The sequence below is a fragment of the Engystomops pustulosus genome, chromosome 1 (genome assembly GCF_040894005.1).
Source record: "Engystomops pustulosus chromosome 1, aEngPut4.maternal, whole genome shotgun sequence".
Classification (NCBI taxonomy): Eukaryota; Metazoa; Chordata; class Amphibia; order Anura; family Leptodactylidae; genus Engystomops; species Engystomops pustulosus.
Window position 1 is genome coordinate 202690101 of NC_092411.1, and position 20751 is coordinate 202710851.

Sequence of the window (20751 nt, forward strand, 5' to 3'; positions counted from 1 at the left end):
TTGTCAATGTAAACACGGGTTTAGGCTTGCTGTCTGGATTTAATTGTACCACACACTACTCCACCTGCAGCTCTGCTTTGGTTTATGAATAGTTAACCCACTGTGACAGACAGAGCTCTGCTCCAATGCTTTCTGGGGCAGGGACTCTGGTTTCACATAAATCTTCTGCTCGCAACAGTTTTCTTTGGATTTTCATTGCCCATCTTTACAAACTATAAAACAAATTTTTTTGCATATTTATTGACAGGTTGTTTACATGGATATTAAGCTATTGTTTTCTTTTCTCTTGAAAGCAGTTTTAGACTGTTTGTAGGATATTCAGTTATTGTTTTAATAATAATAATTCCTTTATTTATATAGCGCACACAGATTACACAATGCTGCACAGAGCTTGCCACACATGTCCCCGTCCCCAATGGGGCTCACAATCTAATCAACCTACCAGTATGTTTTGGAGTGTGGGAGGAAACTGGAGGACCTGGAGAAAACCCACACAAACACCGAGAGAACATACAAACTCTTTGCAGATGTTGATGATGGGACTTGAACCCAGGTCCCCAGTGCTGCAAGGCTGTAATGCTAACCACTAAGGCACTGTGCCGCCCCTATGTCAGGAAAGCAGTCTCAGACAGACATGTTTGGAGAAAGTGACATTGAATTATATAAAGCTGCCTCATTTATACGCTGCAATAGGAATCCCTTAGTTTTAATGAGTTTTTTTGTACAGGCCATCCCTGACTTACAGACGACCCCTAGTTACAGACTTATCTCTGTTCCCCCTGTTATTTTCTGGTGAAGCTCTCTGGATCCTTAACTTTAGTCCCAGGCTGCAATAATAACTGTAAAGTGTCTCTAATGAAGTTTTAATGATAATCCTTGTTCCCATGAATTTTGAAAATCCAAATGTCACAGGGACAAAAAAAAAGTTTTGTCCCTGTGATAAAATATACCTGTTCTGACTTTCATACAATTCAAATTCAGCTTAAGAACAAACCCAAAGAACCAATCTTGTTTGTACATATCTTGTATGTGCATCTTTAGTGCATCTTTAGTACATAAATTAAATTGGTCTGTTTTTGCATTAACCTAGGGAACATGCTAGAAGCGTGGGCAGAGTCGCATGTGATTGCCATGTTTTAAGAATGTCTCATCAAGGCAAACTATTACATAACTATGAAGAAGTACTGAATTAACTATTGTGTGTCTTGTAAGTACTGCTGGGAGCTGTCGTGACAGACAAGACATCCACTGTAATCTCTACAAATCTGAACAAGTTATACATTTATTGCTTCACTTACCATGATGCAACAAATCTCAACACTTCAAATAGAATGTGTTTCATATATATTCAATGTTATAGCATAATGGTATGCAATATGTTAAATGTTACGTTAAAGTACTTCTGGTGTCACAATTTGTTTTTTTATTTTTCTGTAGTACATTAGAATGAGTCACAGGGTCCAAGGACGCACTGTGCAATTACAATCAGGTAAGGTAAAATGTTACAAGATCTGTAACCAGCTTTATTGCAGGTTGCTGAAGGTTGATGTGGGTTTGAATCTAGGGGTCATTCATATCAGATTTGTGGGGTCAGACACTTAGGACCCCACAGATCAGTTAATTCTGGCTACCTCGGCCACCAGAAACAACATAGAGAATGGATCAAGAAGATTTCTGTTCTCTGTGTAGTGACTATGGTAGGTAATGTAACTTCAGCTCAGATGCCATAACAAAAATAATAAAAAAGGAATTGTCATCTATTATTGCAACTGTGATGTAAACCTCTGCCCAACTGGTTCTAATCGCCATGTGAGTGGAGCTCACCCACTAACATATGTACCTCAAACAACGCATAGCATTCTATGACTATGGGTGTTTGTATGCCCAAAACTTGTAAAATGACTTAATTATAGCATGTATCTGTATTTTTAAAAGTGTATTAATAAAGTTGTTTCAACCCCTTAATACATGAAAGTCATAATACCATTAAGGGTGTATGAAATAGGCTCACAGGCTGTGCCCTCTTCATACATGATAAACACGTATACCTCATACTCACAAACAAGTGATCATAAATGTGCATATAATCACTATAAAATCACCCAGACGCCAGTGGACGTAATGCCCGACCTAGGTTTCACCCCTTCAGCAGGGGGGGGGGGGCTCTAGGGGTCTCCAGTATTATATGTCCGCTGTAGTGAAGTGTTATAGGACTGCCCTGAGGGCTCTTATAGGTCTGCTCTGGGAAGGGGTCTCTGGTATTATCAGCTGGTTTGTGCACTGTTGTTGTCACTTTCCCATATGAGAAGACTATTACTATAAATTATACATTATATTCAGGGGGGCTGGCACAGTCTTTGCACTGGGGCCCATCAGCTTGTAGTTACGCCACTGGCTCTAGGGTCTGTATTAGTTATTGTACAAATGCATATGTGCTGTACTGAGGTTTATGAGGGCGATATACAGAGCATTTTAGATTTGTAACACGAGTCACAAAAATTAGCTGTTTCTGAATATATCCTGTTATTTTGCGATCTAAGAAATAGCTTCAATTCTGATTTGGTATTTGTTTGGTTTGTACTGAAAAATGAACAATTATGTTTGCCTGAAAATGTTTTCCTTTTTCTCTCTGTTTGCTATGGTTGTTTTACTTGCCTACCGTCCATCTATTCCACCAGTACCAACTATCCATATCAATGCCTCCCTTCTTCAATCACCTTTCTTTACCACTCACACACCACTCTTTTGACCTGCTTGCCATTACGGAAACATGGATCCAGCAGGATGACTCCGCCTCTGTTACGGCATTGTCTCATGGCGGTTTACACTTTTTGCACTGTTCCAGACCGGAGAATAGGCAGGGAGGTGGGGTAGGCATACTCCTCTCTCCACAATGCACTTTCCAGGTCATTCCTCCTGTACCCTCTCTTACTTTCCCATCTTTTGAGGTCCACACCCTTAGACTTTTCCTCCTGGCTCACCCTATCAGTTCCTTGACCACTTTGCCTCTTGGCTCTCTCACTTTCTATCCTGTGAGATTCCAACCATCATCATGGGAGACTTCAACATCCCTGTTAACACTCCCATTTCCCCTCCTGCCTCTCAGCTCTTAGCTCTAACTACTTCTCTAGGTCTTTCACAACTCTGCGATTCCCCCACTTATAGTGAAGGAAACATCCTCGATTTGGTCTTCTCCCGACCATCTTCAATATCTGATTTTACCAATTCCTCCTTTCTACTTTCAGACCATAATCTCCTTTCTTTTACTTTCAATAATCCTTCACATTCTCAGAATCCTTCCACCCATCATTCACACCGGAACCCACGTGCAATAGATACTCATCAACTCACAGAAAACTTACAGATTGCACTGTCCCCCATCTTCTCATTCACCTGTCCAAACCTGGCCACTAACCACTATAATCACACTGTCAGAAGCGCACTAGATGAGATGGCACCACTCTCTATCCGAAATGTTCAACACACACGCAGGAAACCTTGGCACACTGAACAAACTCGTTTCCTTCGGCAGTGCTCCAGGGTTGCTGAACGTCTGTGGAGAAAATCACGCACATCTGCAGACTTTTTTCACTTCAAATTTATGCTAAAAACCTATAACTCTGCCCTTCACCTTGCTAAACAGGTCTATTTTACTTATCTCATATCCTCTCTCTCTAAACAACCCCAAAAGGCTCTTTGATACCCTTCACTCCTTACTAACACCAAAGGTGTTGTCACACACCTGTCACACACCTTGGGGCTGAAGATCTGGCCGCCTACTTTAAGGATAAAATTGATTGTATCTGCCAGGAAATAATTGCTCAATCCACTCACCCCTCCAATCCCCTTCCCTCTGGGACCTTATCTTGTTCACTCTCTTCCTTTGAGCCAGTCACAGAGGAAGAAGTATCTAGGCTCCTTTCCTCTGCACGCCCCACTATATGCATCAGTGACCCTATCCCCTCACATCTGGTACAGTCTCTCTCCCCAGCAGTCACTTCTCACCTCACTAAAATTTTCAATCTCTCTCTCTCTTCTGGTGTCGTCCCCTCTTCGTTCAAGCATGCTGTTGTTACCCCTTTACTAAAGAAACCTTCACTGGACCCACCCAATGCTACTAACTACAGACCAGTTTCTAAACTCCCTTTCATCTCCAAACTCCTGGAACGCTTGGTCTATTCTCGACTAACCTGCTATCTCTCAGCAAACTCCCTCCTTGACCCTTTGCAATCTGGTTTCCGCTCTATGTATTCCACTGAAACTGCTCTTTCTAAAGTCTCCAATGATCTCCTCACTGCAAAATCCAAAGGTGACTACTCTCTCCTCATTCTCCTGGATCTATCGACAGCGTTCGATACTGTGGACCACCAACTCCTCCTTAGGATGCTTCACTCCATTGGCCTAAAGGACACTGCACTCTCCTGGTTTTCTTCCTATCTCTCTGACCGCAATTTCAGCGTCTCCATTTCTGGATCTTTCTTTTCTCATCTTCCTCTCAGTGTCAGGGTTCCTCAGGGCTCAGTCCTAGGTTCTCTTCTCTTCTCCCTCTATACTGCCCCCATCGGACAAACCATCAGCAGATTTGGTTTCCAGTATCATCTTTATGCTGATGACACCCAGCTATATACTTCTGCACGTAACATCATCCCTGCCTTAATCCAGAACACTAGTGAATGTCTCTCTGCTGTCTCTAACATCATGTCCTCTCTCTTCTTGAAACTTAGTCTTTCTAAGACTGAACTTCTTGTCTTTCCACCATCTACTAACCAACCCAACCCTGACCTCTCCATCTCGGTCTGTGAGATCACTATAGCACCGAGGCAGCAGGCCCGCTGTCTTGGGGTTGTGCTGGACTCTGACCTCTCTTTTTCACCATATATTCAATCTCTTGCTCACTCTTGCCGTATGCATCTCTGAAACATCTCCAGAATCCGACCGTTTCTGACATTTGAAACTTCTAAAATGCTAATGCACTTATTCACTCTCGACTAGACTACTGTAACTCCCTACTAATCGGACTTCCCCTCACTAAACTCTCTCCTCTTCAATCTATTCTTAATGCAGCAGCCAGGCTAGTCTTTCAGGCCAAACGCTACACGGAGGCCTCCAGTTTGTGCCAGTCACTGCACTGCCTACCTGTCTCCTTCCGTATTCACTTTAAAATAATAACCCTCATCCACAAAGCTCTGAATAATTCTGCACCTCCCTATCTCTCTTCTCTCATCTTAGTCTATCGCCCTTCCCATGCTCTTCAATCTGCCAGTGACATTAGGTTAACCTCTACCTTAATTCGAACCTCCCATGCACGTATCCAGGACTTCTCCCGAGTCGCTCCAATTCTCTGGAATGCCCTTCCCCGGACTCTCAGACTAATACCCACCCTCCAAAACTTCAAACATGCTCTTAAAACCCATCTCTTTAGGCAAGCCTATCACACTCGCTAACTGCTTGAAATGTCTACTCTCCTTTTACTTATCCATCCTATGTCCTACCTCCCGTCTGTTATCCGGCAAACAGCAGATATATACCAAGCTCCAGGCTTCTCTGCAATCTTTTTCACTTTGCACCTTGTAAATAAGATGGCGGCTGATGGTTGGTTCATGGAGCAACATCTTTATTTAGTAAATTATTTATTAAATTATTTTATATTGTTCCCTTATAAAGAATGGCTGGACCATTATACAACCTCTTGTGTCACCCCCTCATCCTCATAGTCTGTAAGCTCTTGTGAGCAGGGCCCTCACTCCCATTGTTCCATATGACTGTTTGTCCTTTAATGTAATATAGTTGTATATGTCCCCTATTATTTGTAAAGCGCTACGGAATTTGATGGCGCAATATAAATAAAGATATTATTATTATTATTATTACTACAGAAAAAAATCCTATTCAAAGGTATGGAATAGATTTTGTTGGCTGAAATTTGTGCAGTAAATCTAACATGTCACTAGTTTGCATGGAATTTATTTTGCCACAGAACCCCTGTTAAAGCCACTCTGAAAAAAAGGGCATGCCCATCATACTCTCAGTTCAAATGCCTAACGGTAGATTTTAACCCAGTATTTGTCCCCTGTTTTACAGCCTTTAATTCCAAAAAATCTAAACCCCTTTATGACTGGTTTGCGTTGTCTATTCCAAAGGCCTTTTCTTTGTGGAGCTCATGCGTAATAGCATATGTCAGTCACCTCTGTATTAGATATTTTATCTTTACATTAAAAGGACTCGACCTTGTCATGTAAGCTGTTCCTCACAATGGCCATGACAATATGAGATAAGTATTTGAAGCTATGTTACAATTTATATTGATAATAATTTACTGCACACAGTACTGTAACCTGTGTGCCTGGAAAGTCTATGTAAATACTTTCTGTCTGTGTATGTCCTACCTCCCGTCTGTTATCCGGCAAACAGCAGATATATACCAAGCTCCAGGCTTCTCTGCAATCTTTTTCACTTTGCACCTTGTAAATAAGATGGCGGCTGATGGTTGGTTCATGGAGCAACATCTTTATTTAGTAAATTATTTATTAAATTATTTTATATTGTTCCCTTATAAAGAATGGCTGGACCATTATACAACCTCTTGTGTCACCCCCTCATCCTCATAGTCTGTAAGCTCTTGTGAGCAGGGCCCTCACTCCCATTGTTCCATATGACTGTTTGTCCTTTAATGTAATATAGTTGTATATGTCCCCTATTATTTGTAAAGCGCTACGGAATTTGATGGCGCAATATAAATAAAGATATTATTATTATTATTATTATTATTATTATAAAGATCAAATAAGTAAAATGTCTAGGGAAAAAATTAATATAATATATGGTTCAATAATGTCATAGCATGCTTCTCAGACTGCATCGACGTAGAGTATTTAAAGAGAATGTGGGGGATGAATAGACCGTGCAGATTTAGACTCCACAGTCTTATTGATTATTTATCCGGAATAGTTTAACCCCTCAAGGACCAAGCCACTTTAGGGCTTCCAGACAAAGCCCTGTGTCAGCCTGCTGTGGTTGCCGTGGACTTCATTCAGGAACTTGTTGGAGTTCCCAGTTTGGATATTGGGCTGAGCTGACTGAGATTTCATCCCCCCCCCTTCCTTTGGTTAGTGTGTTGTTCTTGTCTTGTGCTGGATGAGTGGAGTTTGATTGTTAAGGGCAACATTAGATAGGCGGGCGTTCCATTGAATACCAGGAGGAGGGGCTTTGAGATTTATGATCCTAAAGCATTATGTCCAGAATTTTTTTTTTAAGTTCAGGAACCTAACCAAGGGCTCACTACATTGGTATAGTGTGAGATACTTTAAGTGGAGTCTGCATCCCCCCTGTTATTCTTTTGTTTGTGATGACCACAAGTTGCACATTATTGTTTTGTTACTTCATGTTACAATGTTTTTCAGTGAATGGTATTGAACCATAAAAAGCATTGTCCTTATTCCTAAATGGTCTCTTTCCATAACTGCAATGTTAGAAAATCCATTTGTATACTTATATGCGACTCACCCGAGGTAAATCCAATGTCAGTTAATCCTGCATGTTCATTGTTCCCTGCATCCCTCTTTGTGATTGCCACATCTCACTGCTACCACCATGCTGTTGGTAGGGAATGTCTGCCAATATTCAACTCCAGACATATACAGCTCTCTTTAATTGTAGCCAGAGACACTGGCTATATGAAGAGAAATGAACTTTGTTCCTCATGGTAGATAGAGGAGAAGAGATGACTGGCACCACCTGACACACAGAAGCCGGGTCAAAGTCCACGTCCTACCAATATAGCCACCCGTCGGGGCCGGTAAAGGGAGTCCTGCTGCGGGGTGCACATCCAAACTTCGCAGTCAGCATAATATGAATATCCAGGAAAGATAAACAGAGATGGCACTCACCGAGCTCAAGCAGCAAAGACTTTATTAGGAAGGTATCAGGACAGGGGTGATCCACGCCACGGCAGGCGACGGGCCGTTTCGCGCTAGGAAGCGCTTTCTCAAGCCTCGGACATCGCGAGATCTCGGGACGCAGGTGATATACCCGCCCCGAGCGCGCGTAGTCCTGGCAACCAGACAAACATAGGAAAACGTGCAGTATCATGGGTGCAGGTATACATCAACAACAGGTACGTGAAATACAAAAAATGGCAAAACATGATACATGATTAAAAGCAACGCCGCATATATAGCGACTCACGTTGTACAACATATGCTCAGTACTATTAGACATTAATGAACTATCTACTGGTGAAGAAAATAGAAGAGCACAAACTAGAGAAAAGAAGACTAGAGTAAGAAGGAGCAATGCATCATAGGCAATCAGAGAAGAAGACAGGTAGGTACGGTACACTGGGAAAAGGGCATACATAAGACAATATAAGGAGTGTAATATCTCCAAATTAGGTTGTGAGTATATACCATACTAATAAGGTGTATAGTTTATAGGAAGACACTCAGGTCATTCCTGTCATTTAAGCCCATTGGTCCTAATGCATTATATTTAATGATAAGTCTGGCCTCTAAACGGAGTAGGGCTTTGGAGCGATCGCCCCCACGGGGGTCAGTATCAATTTTTTCCAGGCCAGCAAATTTTAGTGTATCCAAATTACCCCCATGGCTATCTTTAATATGGTTAATGAGGCGAGGACATCCTTTGCCTGTCTGGATAGAGTGGCGGTGTTCACGAAATCTGATAAACAGATTCCGAATGGTCTTGCCAATGTAAAAGAAACCACAGGGGCACAATATTACATAGACCAAAAAGGTGGAACGGCAATTGATAAAAGAATTCACTGTATGCCATTTGTCTCCCAACCTTACCATTTTGGTTTGTAGGTTATAGCAGCAGAAATTACAGGACCCACATGCAAAATTTCCACTAGGAATGCAATTTTTTAGCCAATTGGAGTCAAGCGGGGAGAGGTAACTTGTAACCAAATGATTCCTGATGGACGGGCTGCGTCTAAACGTGACCAAAGGTTTTTTAGAAGTGACTTCAGCTAATTGGTCATCTCTTTCTAAAATCCTCCATGACATCTTCATGGTATGGGCGGGTGATGAGAATGAATTCTTTAATTTTGTCTCCTTCTTTAATGAACAGAATGCAATGAACATGCGGTTTACCGCAGTATTCGGGGGTAAGACTCTAGAATTTCTTGACGTCCAAGTAACAGCATGTGAGAATCGTCTCACTACGACTGCTTTTAGAAAGCCTACTGCGACTAATGCGATGTTACACTTCGACAGCCATCACCCATACCACACAAAAGAAGGGTTACCATACAGCCAGTTCCTTCGGTTAAAGAGACTGAATAGCGACCCCGATCTATTTGAAGTACAAGCACTGGAGTTAAAATCACGATTTATTGAGCGAGGGTACCCCCACCATATCTTAGAAAAAGCCTTGATTAAGGCACGCAATGCCCATGGCCACACTACCACTCACCACTCCCAGGGTAACATCATTAAGCAAAAAAATAGGGGTAAGGGACGTATCGCTTTCTCGTTTGGCTATAGTCCACACGAACGGGCGATACGCACAGCCATTAATAAAAATTGGAGGATTTTAGAAAGAGATGACCAATTAGCTGAAGTCACTTCTAAAAAACCTTTGGTCACGTTTAGACGCAGCCCGTCCATCAGGAATCATTTGGTTACAAGTTACCTCTCCCCGCTTGACTCCAATTGGCTAAAAAATTGCATTCCTAGTGGAAATTTTGCATGTGGGTCCTGTAATTTCTGCTGCTATAACCTACAAACCAAAATGGTAAGGTTGGGAGACAAATGGCATACAGTGAATTCTTTTATCAATTGCCGTTCCACCTTTTTGGTCTATGTAATATTGTGCCCCTGTGGTTTCTTTTACATTGGCAAGACCATTCGGAATCTGTTTATCAGATTTCGTGAACACCGCCACTCTATCCAGACAGGCAAAGGATGTCCTCGCCTCATTAACCATATTAAAGATAGCCATGGGGGTAATTTGGATACACTAAAATTTGCTGGCCTGGAAAAAATTGATACTGACCCCCGTGGGGGCGATCGCTCCAAAGCCCTACTCCGTTTAGAGGCCAGACTTATCATTAAATATAATGCATTAGGACCAATGGGCTTAAATGACAGGAATGACCTGAGTGTCTTCCTATAAACTATACACCTTATTAGTATGGTATATACTCACAACCTAATTTGGAGATATTACACTCCTTATATTGTCTTATGTATGCCCTTTTCCCAGTGTACCGTACCTGCCTGTCTTCTTCTCTGATTGCCTATGATGCATTGCTCCTTCTTACTCTAGTCTTCTTTTCTCTAGTTTGTGCTCTTCTATTTTCTTCACCAGTAGATAGTTCATTAATGTCTAATAGTACTGAGCATATGTTGTACAACGTGAGTCGCTATATATGCGGCGTTGCTTTTAATCATGTATCATGTTTTGCCATTTTTTGTATTTCACGTACCTGTTGTTGATGTATACCTGCACCCATGATACTGCACGTTTTCCTATGTTTGTCTGGTTGCCAGGACTACGCGCGCTCGGGGCGGGTATATTACCTGCGTCCCGAGATCTCGCGATGTCCGAGGCTTGAGAAAGCGCTTCCTAGCGCGAAACGGCCCGTCGCCTGCCGTGGCGTGGATCACCCCTGTCCTGATACCTTCCTAATAAAGTCTTTGCTGCTTGAGCTCGGTGAGTGCCATCTTTGTTCCTCATCCCTCCTTCAGGAGTTCCCTTTAGCCGAGTTATTAGTGTGAGCTTCAGTGAGGAGGCTAGGGTAGCTTAAAGGACCAGGACCAAGGATTGTAAATGCACTGACATACTGGTGTATGCCCCCTCTGACAGGATCCACTCTTTTTAAGCTTCTTATGCACTACTTTTAAGAAAAAAAATGCTTTAACAACTGTGCAAATGAGCCTAAGGTGCTCTAGGCTCCATTAACACCTATGGGGCCCAAAGCCCCTCAGGCTCATTTGCATAATTGTTAAAGATTTTTTTTTAAACCAGGACATAAGAAGCTTAAAGAAGAGCAGATCCTGTCAGATGGGGTGAACACCAATATGTCAGTGTGCTTGGTTTACAATCCATCATCCTGGTAGTAGATGTCCTTTAACTGTATACTGCAGCTCCCCGCCTACATGGCTGGAACAGAGGACATCAATAAAAGTAATTTTTTTTTTTTTTAAAGAATGGTGGCTCTAATCCCATGGACAGAGGCACCAGTGGCACATGTATAAAGACATCTAAAAGGTACTGGGTAGGGGATGTCACTAGTGTCACAGGTGCTCTTTAAGCATATAACTAAATGCTGCTACCAGAACCCAAGCAGGATGGCCACCCCCGTAATAATGTACAGATAATAGAATAGCAAAACTTTTTTATTCTCCATCTAGTTAATGTTGGTGATTAGTGATTTGCGAACCCAAAGTTCGGGTCTGTACCAAGTTTCACTGCTTAGGCACCCAATGTACTCTGAGCCTGAACTCACCTTATCATTTAGGATCTGGTCCATGTTCAGAAAAACACGCAAAGCTGCTTTATTGACTGCTGAAGCAACCACAGACATGTCCTCTGTTGGGATGTCTGTGATTGGCTGGGCTAGACATGTGACTCTGCAGTATATGAGCTGGGTCAAATGTCCAGTCGCCAATAAACACAAGATTAAGCTAGGGAAAGCGTGCTACTCCTCAAAGGGTCATTCAGCTAGAAAGGGACTTGTGAAACAGCAGGACTGACCAGGGAACTGAGGTGTTTTGAAGAGACTCCTGTTATTAGGGACATGTGGAAATTTGAAATAATTGTCCTTATAAGGGTACTGTGAATAATTGCATCAATGAAGAGATATTTATACTGATTATACAAGATTCTTCAGCAATAATTGCAAAGACCAGACCTGGTTATTAGCATTTACAGCATCATTCAGCAAGATCTTCAAAATTTTGTCTCTGTATAGTATTCAGCCACAGTAAAAGTTGCTCTTGTCAGTGTGGTCAGTGAGAATAGCACACACTAATACGTGGATCAGAAAAGTGTGGTTAGTAAGAGTAGTACACACTAATACATAGTTTAGAAAAGTCCTGTCACCAGAGAATATTGTGCTTTTATACATGGTTAAGAAAAGTCGTGTTGTCAGAGAATATTGCACTTTTATACGTGGATCATAAATGTCTTTTCAGTCAATGGTCCACATTTATTAGTGTATTTGCACCAGTTTTCTGACTTTGCACTGAAAAGAATGTGAAAACTGCTTGCACATTTATTTATAAAGTGCTAGTGCCAGTATTGTGTTGCTGCTGTACAATGTCTGCTGCTCCACAAAATTTGGCACCTAAAGGGGCGTTCGATTGACAACCCGGACTATACTCTACATTATATTTTAAAGGGAACCTACCACCACGATTCTACCTATAAAGGTAGAACGGGTGGTAGGTGGATGAATGGGACGTGAGGATAGCCCTTTTTTGGGCTTGACATGGGTGGAAGGCAGTGATACTTCAAATGAAGAGGTGATGGCAAAGAAATCACATGCAGCCAGCAGAACAAGCAAACGGGGGCCAAGTCTTATGGGCCAGGCAATTGTGAAATTCCTGCTTCTGGACACCTGGGTTAAAGTGGTGGTGACCAGCACTTCACCACTAATGACTGGGCTTCCAATATGGAAATTTGTTCAGTTCTGAACCTTTTGCAATATGCCACCAAAATTGTCAGCTTCAATGAAGCAATCGTCAGCTCTACCATTCCCATCCTCATAATGCTTTTGGCAGACTGTACTAGGATATGTCGAATAACGGGCTTCCAGCTGTCTCTTACAGGCTCCCAGCTGTAATGGCAACTAATTGATGCCCTCTGATGATGATGATGGGGGTGACAATTATAGGCCAATGTGGTGGCACCCATGTGTGGCACTGTATAGCACAGTTTAAAAAATGTATTTCAGGCCTGAAGGGTGGCGCCATAAAAACAATAAACATCTTATACTCACCTCCTCTTGCACTTTTCCTGCAGTGTTGCCCATCACTGACGTGCCCATTTGTTTACAGACTTGCACGCCCATCCTGACTACTTCTGCACGCCTGATACAATTTGAAAGAGATGCAGTGGTTGGACAGGAGCACCTGCCTTTGTAAACAAAGTGCGGGAGGTGGCGAATATAAGATTTGTTGTTTTTATAGCCCAGGCCTGATATATAATTTTTTTAAAGCCGGATGCCTTTTAATTTTTATTGCAGGCACACTACAATTTAGAGATAGAATCTAAAAATTCCAGAAAATCACATTGTATGATTTTAAAATAATTAATTTTCGTTTTATTAGATGAAATAAATATTTGATACAAGAGAAAAGCATAACTTAATATGTTGCATAGAAACCTTTGCTTGAAATTACAAAGTTTACATGTTTCACGAATTTGTCACATATTGCATACAGATCTACTCCAGACCTTTCAGGTTTTCTGACTGTCCCTCCGCAGCGTTTCAGCGTTTCATCTTTGATTGGCTTCGGGACCTTGAAATGCTTTTTACGGTGCCACTCCTTAGTTGCCCTCCCTTCAATACGGTTCAGTCGTTATGTGCCCTTTACAGAAAAGCACCCCAAAGTATGATATTTACATGCTTCATGGATGGGATGGTGTTCTTGGGGTTGTACTCATGCTTCTTCTTCCTCCAAACATGGCAAGTGGAGTTAATTAAGTTCTATTTTGGTCTCATCTAACCACATGCTGCCTCTAGAGCATATAGATGGTTCTTGACAAACTTTAAACGGGCCTGGACAAGTGCTGGAATGAACTGGGGGATTTTGCTTAACCTGCAGAATTTTAATCCATAATGGCATATGGAATGTATCATCACCCTTTTTACTCCATTCCCGGTTTGGACATTGGATGTTGGGGGCGGGAGAGCAGAATAACATGAGACGTTTGGTTCCGACTCCTCCACCCTCTCCACGGAGCGTGCGATGCACATGGAAACGCTACGCTTAATAGAGCCCTACAGGATTCGGCGTGCCCTGGCCGTCTGGATTCCCCTGCAGTAGGAGAAGGTGTCTGCGGTTGGTGCTTCCGGAAAGGGACAGGTCGTTATGGAAGGGTGGCAGTGATCCCAGTTGTGGTCCCTGGAGCACCGCCTGAAGGAGAAAGCCCGACATCATAACGGGCTGGTGGCAGCTGTTCTGGTCGTGATCCCTAGTGTACCGCCTGGAGGAGAAAGCCTGACTGCGTGGAGGATTTGCGTTGCCTACGGCTTTGAGATCCATCTGCTCCTACTGAGAAGTCCACGACGAGCATGGGAATAGCTGGAGCTCTTCTATAGTCTACGTGGGGAGCTGAGAATGCAGGCTCACAGCAGCATAAGGAGTGAGCTTTACCGATGCAGCACGTCAGCACAGATACCCATATGATATATTAATATGCTCCATGTGGAGGCTTGCCTGACCAATCATTTCATTTAAAAATAAAACAAAATGAAAATCCTGTTTAATGAGAAGTTTTGAACTTTTCTGAAAGTCATATCTAAGTTTAATATGTGAGTTTGGATACATCTAAGACTAAGGTAAATAAATGATATTGCAATTGATGACTAACCGCTGTGACTAACCTTTGTATGAATCTCAAAATGACTAACCAGGGGATCAAGGCCTTGGCTAATCCTGGTTGGGACAACTTGCATTATTAACCTATGTTCTAACAAAGATAAGAGGTTACCCCTGCTGCTTAATCAACCTTTGCATGGATATCAAAAGGACTTACAGTATTACCTGGGGATTAAAGTTTTGGATAATCTTTACTGCATTACTAACTTGCAACTTGCATTACTAACTTGCAACTTGCATTACTAACCCTCCCATTTAGAAGACAAATTGAGTGTCAAATATGTATGGTGATATAGACGGTGATTGACCTCTGTTGGCTTATATTTCTGATTAAGGGCCTACTATTAGTAGACCACATGGCAGTGGTGGGAATTAGAGGTGTCAGGATTTAGTATACAGATCTTGATAACCAGAATTTGGAAGATTGCCCCCAAGAGTAGGAAATCTGCAGGAGGTGGTTCTCCTAAGGAAACCAAAGATTGGTCAAGGTCGAAAAACGAGACATCAGCTAAATTAGATAAAATATGGAGTTCTCCAATTACCAAAATAAGACAGATGGCAAAGGTAGCCCAAACAGTCCCACAGCCAGGGCCAGAAGACCCAGAAGCCTAGGGAGGAGGGTACACAGATACGCCAGGAGGCGAAAATGTCTATCCCATCCTGTCAGAAATCCTATCTACTGTACAAAAAACAGGGGTGACAGTTGAGGACCTAGTGGTACAGGTGGAGACCCTTACTACAGAGACAGGCTTAATTGAGGAGGAGATGACTAAGATACAAGAAAATATATCAACTACAGTGGCTCAGGTCAAGGTCTTAGAAGTAGAAACAAAAGGTATAAAGAAAGAGGTGGCAGGGATTATCAAGGAAAACTAATTTTTAAAGGAAAAATTTACTTACCTAGAAGATTGATCATGACGGTCTAATATTCGAATTTTGGGGCTTCCTGAAAAGGTTGGCTTAGATGGGTTGGAAACACAGAAATGGTTATCAGAGTTAATCGACCCAGATCTGCTCTCTGGGATGCTTATGGTGGAAAGAGCCCATGGCATCCCCAGTAAAAGACCCCCACCTGGAGCGACTTCTCAGGTTATTTTGGCTAATATGTTATGTTTTTAGGATTATCAATTTTCCGAGGAAAGGAAATTACATACAATGGTTCTAAGTAGAGATGAGCGAACATACTCGTCCGAGCTTGATGCTCGTTCGAGCATTAGCATACTCGAAACTGCTCGTTGCTCGGACGAATACTTCGCCCGCTCGAGAAAATGGCAGCTCCCGCCGTTTTGCTTTTTGGCGGCCAGAAACAGAGCCAATCACAAGCCAGGAGACTCTGCACTCCACCCAGCATGACGTGGTACCCTTACACGTCGATAGCAGTGGTTGGCTGGCCAGATCAGGTGACCCTGGGATAGACTAGCCGCTGCCCGCGCTGCTCGAATCATTCTGTGTCTGGATGCCGCTAGGGAGAGGGCTGCTGCTGGTCAGGGAAAGCGTTAGGGTGTTCTATTAGAATAGTGTTAGGCAGGAGTGATTCAACAAGAACCCAACAGCCCTTCTTAGGGCTACAATAACGTTATACTTTTTTTTTTTTGTTTGCTTGTGGCTGGGCTTGCTGGCACTAGTAGTGCAGCTAGTACCATATTGTGAGGAATTTGCAGGGGGACTTGCTACCGTTGTGTTTAGCTCTTAGTGACACACATATCCACCTCAAACACCAAAGTGGGAAAATTTATTAGGGGTTTGATTTCAATTAGGCACAGTCTGCCATTTACTTTTTATTTTACGTTTATTTTTTCATAACTCAGCATCATCTCATCAGTGTGCTTTCATACTTGGCTAGAAAATAGCCATAGTAGAATCCAAACGGCTTACTTACGCCTACAGTAGCGTTATATATATTTGATTTCTGGTTGATCTGCTGGTGGCTGTCCTTGCTGCAGTGCATCTACTAGCAAATTGTGAGCAATTTGTAGTGAGAGTTGCGACCGCTGTGTTTTGCGCTTAGTGACGCACATATCCATCGCAAAGACCGAAGTGGGAAAATTTATTAGGGGTTGGATTTCAATTAGGCACAGTCTGCCATTTCCTTTTTTATTTTACGTTTATTTTTTTAATAACTCAGCGTCATCTCATCTGGCATAGCAGTGTGCTTTCATACTTGGCTAGAAAATAGCCATAGGAGAATCCAAACGGCTTACTTACGCCTACAGTAGCGTTATATATATTTGATTTCTGGTTGATCTGCTGGTGGCTGTACTTGCTGCAGTGCATCTACTAGCAAATTGTGAGCAATTTGTAGTGAGACTTGCGACCGCTGTGTTTTGCGCTTAGTGACGCACATATCCATCGCAAAGACCGAAGTGGGAAAATTTATTAGGGGTTGGATTTCAATTAGGCACAGTCTGCCATTTCCTTTTTTATTTTACGTTTATTTTTTTAATAACTCAGCGTCATCTCATCTGGCATAGCAGTGTGCTTTCATACTTGGCTAGAAAATAGCCATAGGAGAATCCAAACGGCTTACTTACGCCTACAGTAGCGTTATATATATTTGATTTCTGGTTGATCTGCTGGTGGCTGTCCTTGCTGCAGTGCATCTACTAGCAAATTGTGAGCAATTTGTAGTGAGACTTGCGACCGCTGTGTTTTGCGCTTAGTGACGCACATATCCATCGCAAAGACCGAAGTGGGAAAATTTATTAGGGGTTGGATTTCAATTAGGCACAGTCTGCCATTTCCTTTTTTATTTTACGTTTATTTTTTTAATAACTCAGCGTCATCTCATCTGGCATAGCAGTGTGCTTTCATACTTGGCTAGAAAATAGCCATAGCAATAGGATAGCATCGTTTGGTTTTAAAAACTAAAAAACACAAAAAAAAACAAAAAACACAAAAAAAAGTTAAAAAAAAATTAAAGTTATAACTCTCATTTTCAAAATGTTTAACCCGAGGGCTAGGGGTAGAGGACGAGGGCGGGGACGTGGGCGTCCAACTGCTGCAGGGGTCAGAGGCCGTGGTCCTGGGCGGGGTGAGACACCACCTGCTTATGAGGGAGCAGGGGAACGCCGCAGAGCTACACTCCCTAGGTTCATGTCTGAAGTTACTTGGACTCGTGGTAGAGCACTGTTGAGGCCAGAACAGTGCGAACAGGTGATGTCGTGGATTGCCGACAATGCTTCGAGCAATTTGTCCACCAGTGAGTCTTCCACGCAGTCCACCCATGTCACCGAAATCGGCACTCCTCCAGCTCCTGCACCTCAGCCTCCTGCCCCCCAGTCTGCCCCCTCCCAGGAAAATTTGGCATTTGAACCGGCATACTCTGAGGAACTGTTTTCTGGACCCTTCCCACAGTCACAAACCACTTGTCCGGTTGCTGCTGAGCAATTTTCCGATGCCCAGGTTTTCCACCAGTCGCAGTCTGTGGGTGATGATGACCTTCTTGACGTAGTGGAAGAAGTGTGTAAAGAGGTGTCCGACGATGAGGAGACACGGTTGTCAGACAGTGGGGAAGTTGTTGTCAGGGCAGGAAGTCCGAGGGGGGAGCAGACTGAGGGATCGGAGGATGATGAGGTGACAGACCCAAGCTGGGTTGATAGGCCGGGTGAACACAGTGCTTCTGAGACGGAGGAGAGTCCTCGACCAGAACAGGTTGGAAGAGGCAGTGGTGGGGCCAGACGGAGAGGCAGGGCCAGACCTGGTGCATCAGCGCCAAATGTGTCAACTAGTGAAGCTCCTGTGGCGAGGGCTCCTGCGGCGAGGGCTAGATTTTCAGAAGTCTGGAGGTTCTTTAAGGAAACACCGGATGACCGACGGACTGTGGTGTGCAACATTTGCCAAACCAGGATCAGCAGGGGTTCCACCACTAATAGCTTAACTACCACCAGTATGCGCAGGCATATGAATGCTAAACACCCCACTCAGTGGCAACAAGCCCGTTCACCTCCGGCCGTGCACACCACTGCTCCTTCCCCTGTGTCAGCTGATAGTCAGCCCCCTGCCCAGGACCCTGGCACAAAAACCCCATCGTCACCTCCACGATCCTCCACAGCATCCACCAGCGTTCAGCTCTCCATACCCCAGACGCTGGAGCGGAAACGCAAATATAGTGCAACCCACCCGCACGCCCAAGCCCTTAATGTCCACATCTCCAGATTGCTCAGCCTGGAGATGCTGCCCTATAGGCTAGTAGAGACCGAGGCCTTTCGCAACCTCATGGCGGCGGCCGCCCCTCGGTATTCGGTCCCCAGCCGCCACTACTTTTCCCGATGTGCCGTCCCAGCCCTGCACCAGCACGTGTCAGACAACATCATCCGTGCCCTGACCAACGCCGTTTCTGACAAGGTCCACCTGACCACGGACACGTGGACGAGTGCTGCCGGGCAGGGCCACTATATATCGCTGACGGCACATTGGGTTAACTTGGTGGAGGCTGGGACCGAGTCTGACCCTGCGGCTGGTCATATACTGCCGACGCCAAGGATTGCGGGGCCTACCTCGGTCCAGGTGTTTCAGGCCTACTATGCCTTCTCCTCCTCCCACCCCTCCTCCACCTCCTCCTCCTAACTACCATCCGTGGGCATGGCGCCATCAGTCGGTAGCTCTAGGCACAGCAGCAGTGCCGTCGCTAAGCGACAGCAGGCGGTGCTCAAACTGCTGAGCCTAGGCGATAAAAGGCACACCGCCCAAGAACTATTACAGGGCATCACGGCGCAGACTGATCTGTGGCTGGCACCGCTGAACCTGAAGCCAGGCATGGTTGTGTGTGACAACGGCCGTAACCTGGTGGCGGCTCTGCAACTCGGCAGACTGACACATGTGCCATGCCATACAGGCACTCAATCTATTCCATTTTTCTGGAGGGCCACCTACCTGCTCCTCTGGTTTGAAAACTTTTTTGGACTGCCACATACAGGCACTCAATCTATTCCATTTTTCTGGAGGGCCACCTACCTGCTCCTCTGGTTTGAAAACTTTTTTGGACTGCCACATACAGGCACTCAATCTATTCCATTTTTATGGAGGGCCACCTACCTGCTCCTCTGGTTTGAAAACTTTTTTGGACTGCCACATACAGGCACTCAATCTATTCCATTTTTATGGAGGGCCACCTACCTGCTCCTCTGGTTTGAAAACTTTTTTGGACTGCCACATACAGGCACTATCCAAATTAAATTGTCTCCATAGCAGCCTCCACACGTTGTCTCCATTGCTACCTCCAAAATTCGTCCATATAGCTGCCTCCATACATCGTCCCTTTATCAAACGAGGTGTGTCAGGCAGAAATTTGGGTTGTTTTCATGGATTCCACATCAAAGTTGTTAACTTTGTCGCCACCCAGCTGTGTTATCCACAAAATATACTGGCAAACTTTTATCATTTACCAATATTATTTCAGCGCTTCTTGCGCTTCTGTTTACATTCCCCTCACCCGCCATATCCTAAACTTATAAGAACGCTACTACACTTGATCTTATACAAAAGGTTCTTAGAAGTGCTGTTTGGGGAGTAGCCTAGAGACACGGGCTTGGATTGGCGAAAGCTCGCCTGGCAGCGGAGCGCCAGCTCCATGCCAAGATCCAACTAACATAGTTTTAACTGCAGCACCTTTAATCTACTACTAGTTCACTGCCTCCATACATGGTCCCCTTATCAAACGAGCTTTGTCAGGCAGAATTTTGGGTTGTTTTCATGGCTTCCACAACAAACTTGTTAACTTTGTCGCCACCCTGCTGTGTAATCCACAAAATATACTGGTAAACTTTTATCATTTACCAATATTATTTCAGCGCTTCTTGCGCATCTGTTTCCATTCCCCTCACCCGCCATATCCTAAACTTATAAGAACGCTATTACACTTGATCTTATACAAAAGGTTCTTAGAAGTGCTGTTTGGGGAGTAGCCTAGAGACAGGGGCTTGGATTGGCGAAAGCTCGCCTGGCAGCGGAGCGCCAGCTCCATGCCAAGATCCAACTAACATAGTTTTAACTGCAGCACCTTTAATCTACTACTAGTTCACTGCCTCCATACATGGTCCCCTTATCAAACGAGCTGTGTCAGGCAGAATTTTGGGTTGTTTTCATGGCTTCCATGTTAACTTTGTCGCCACCCTGCTGTGTAATCCACAAAATATACTGGCAAACTTTTATCATGTACCGATATTATTTGAGCGCTTCTTGC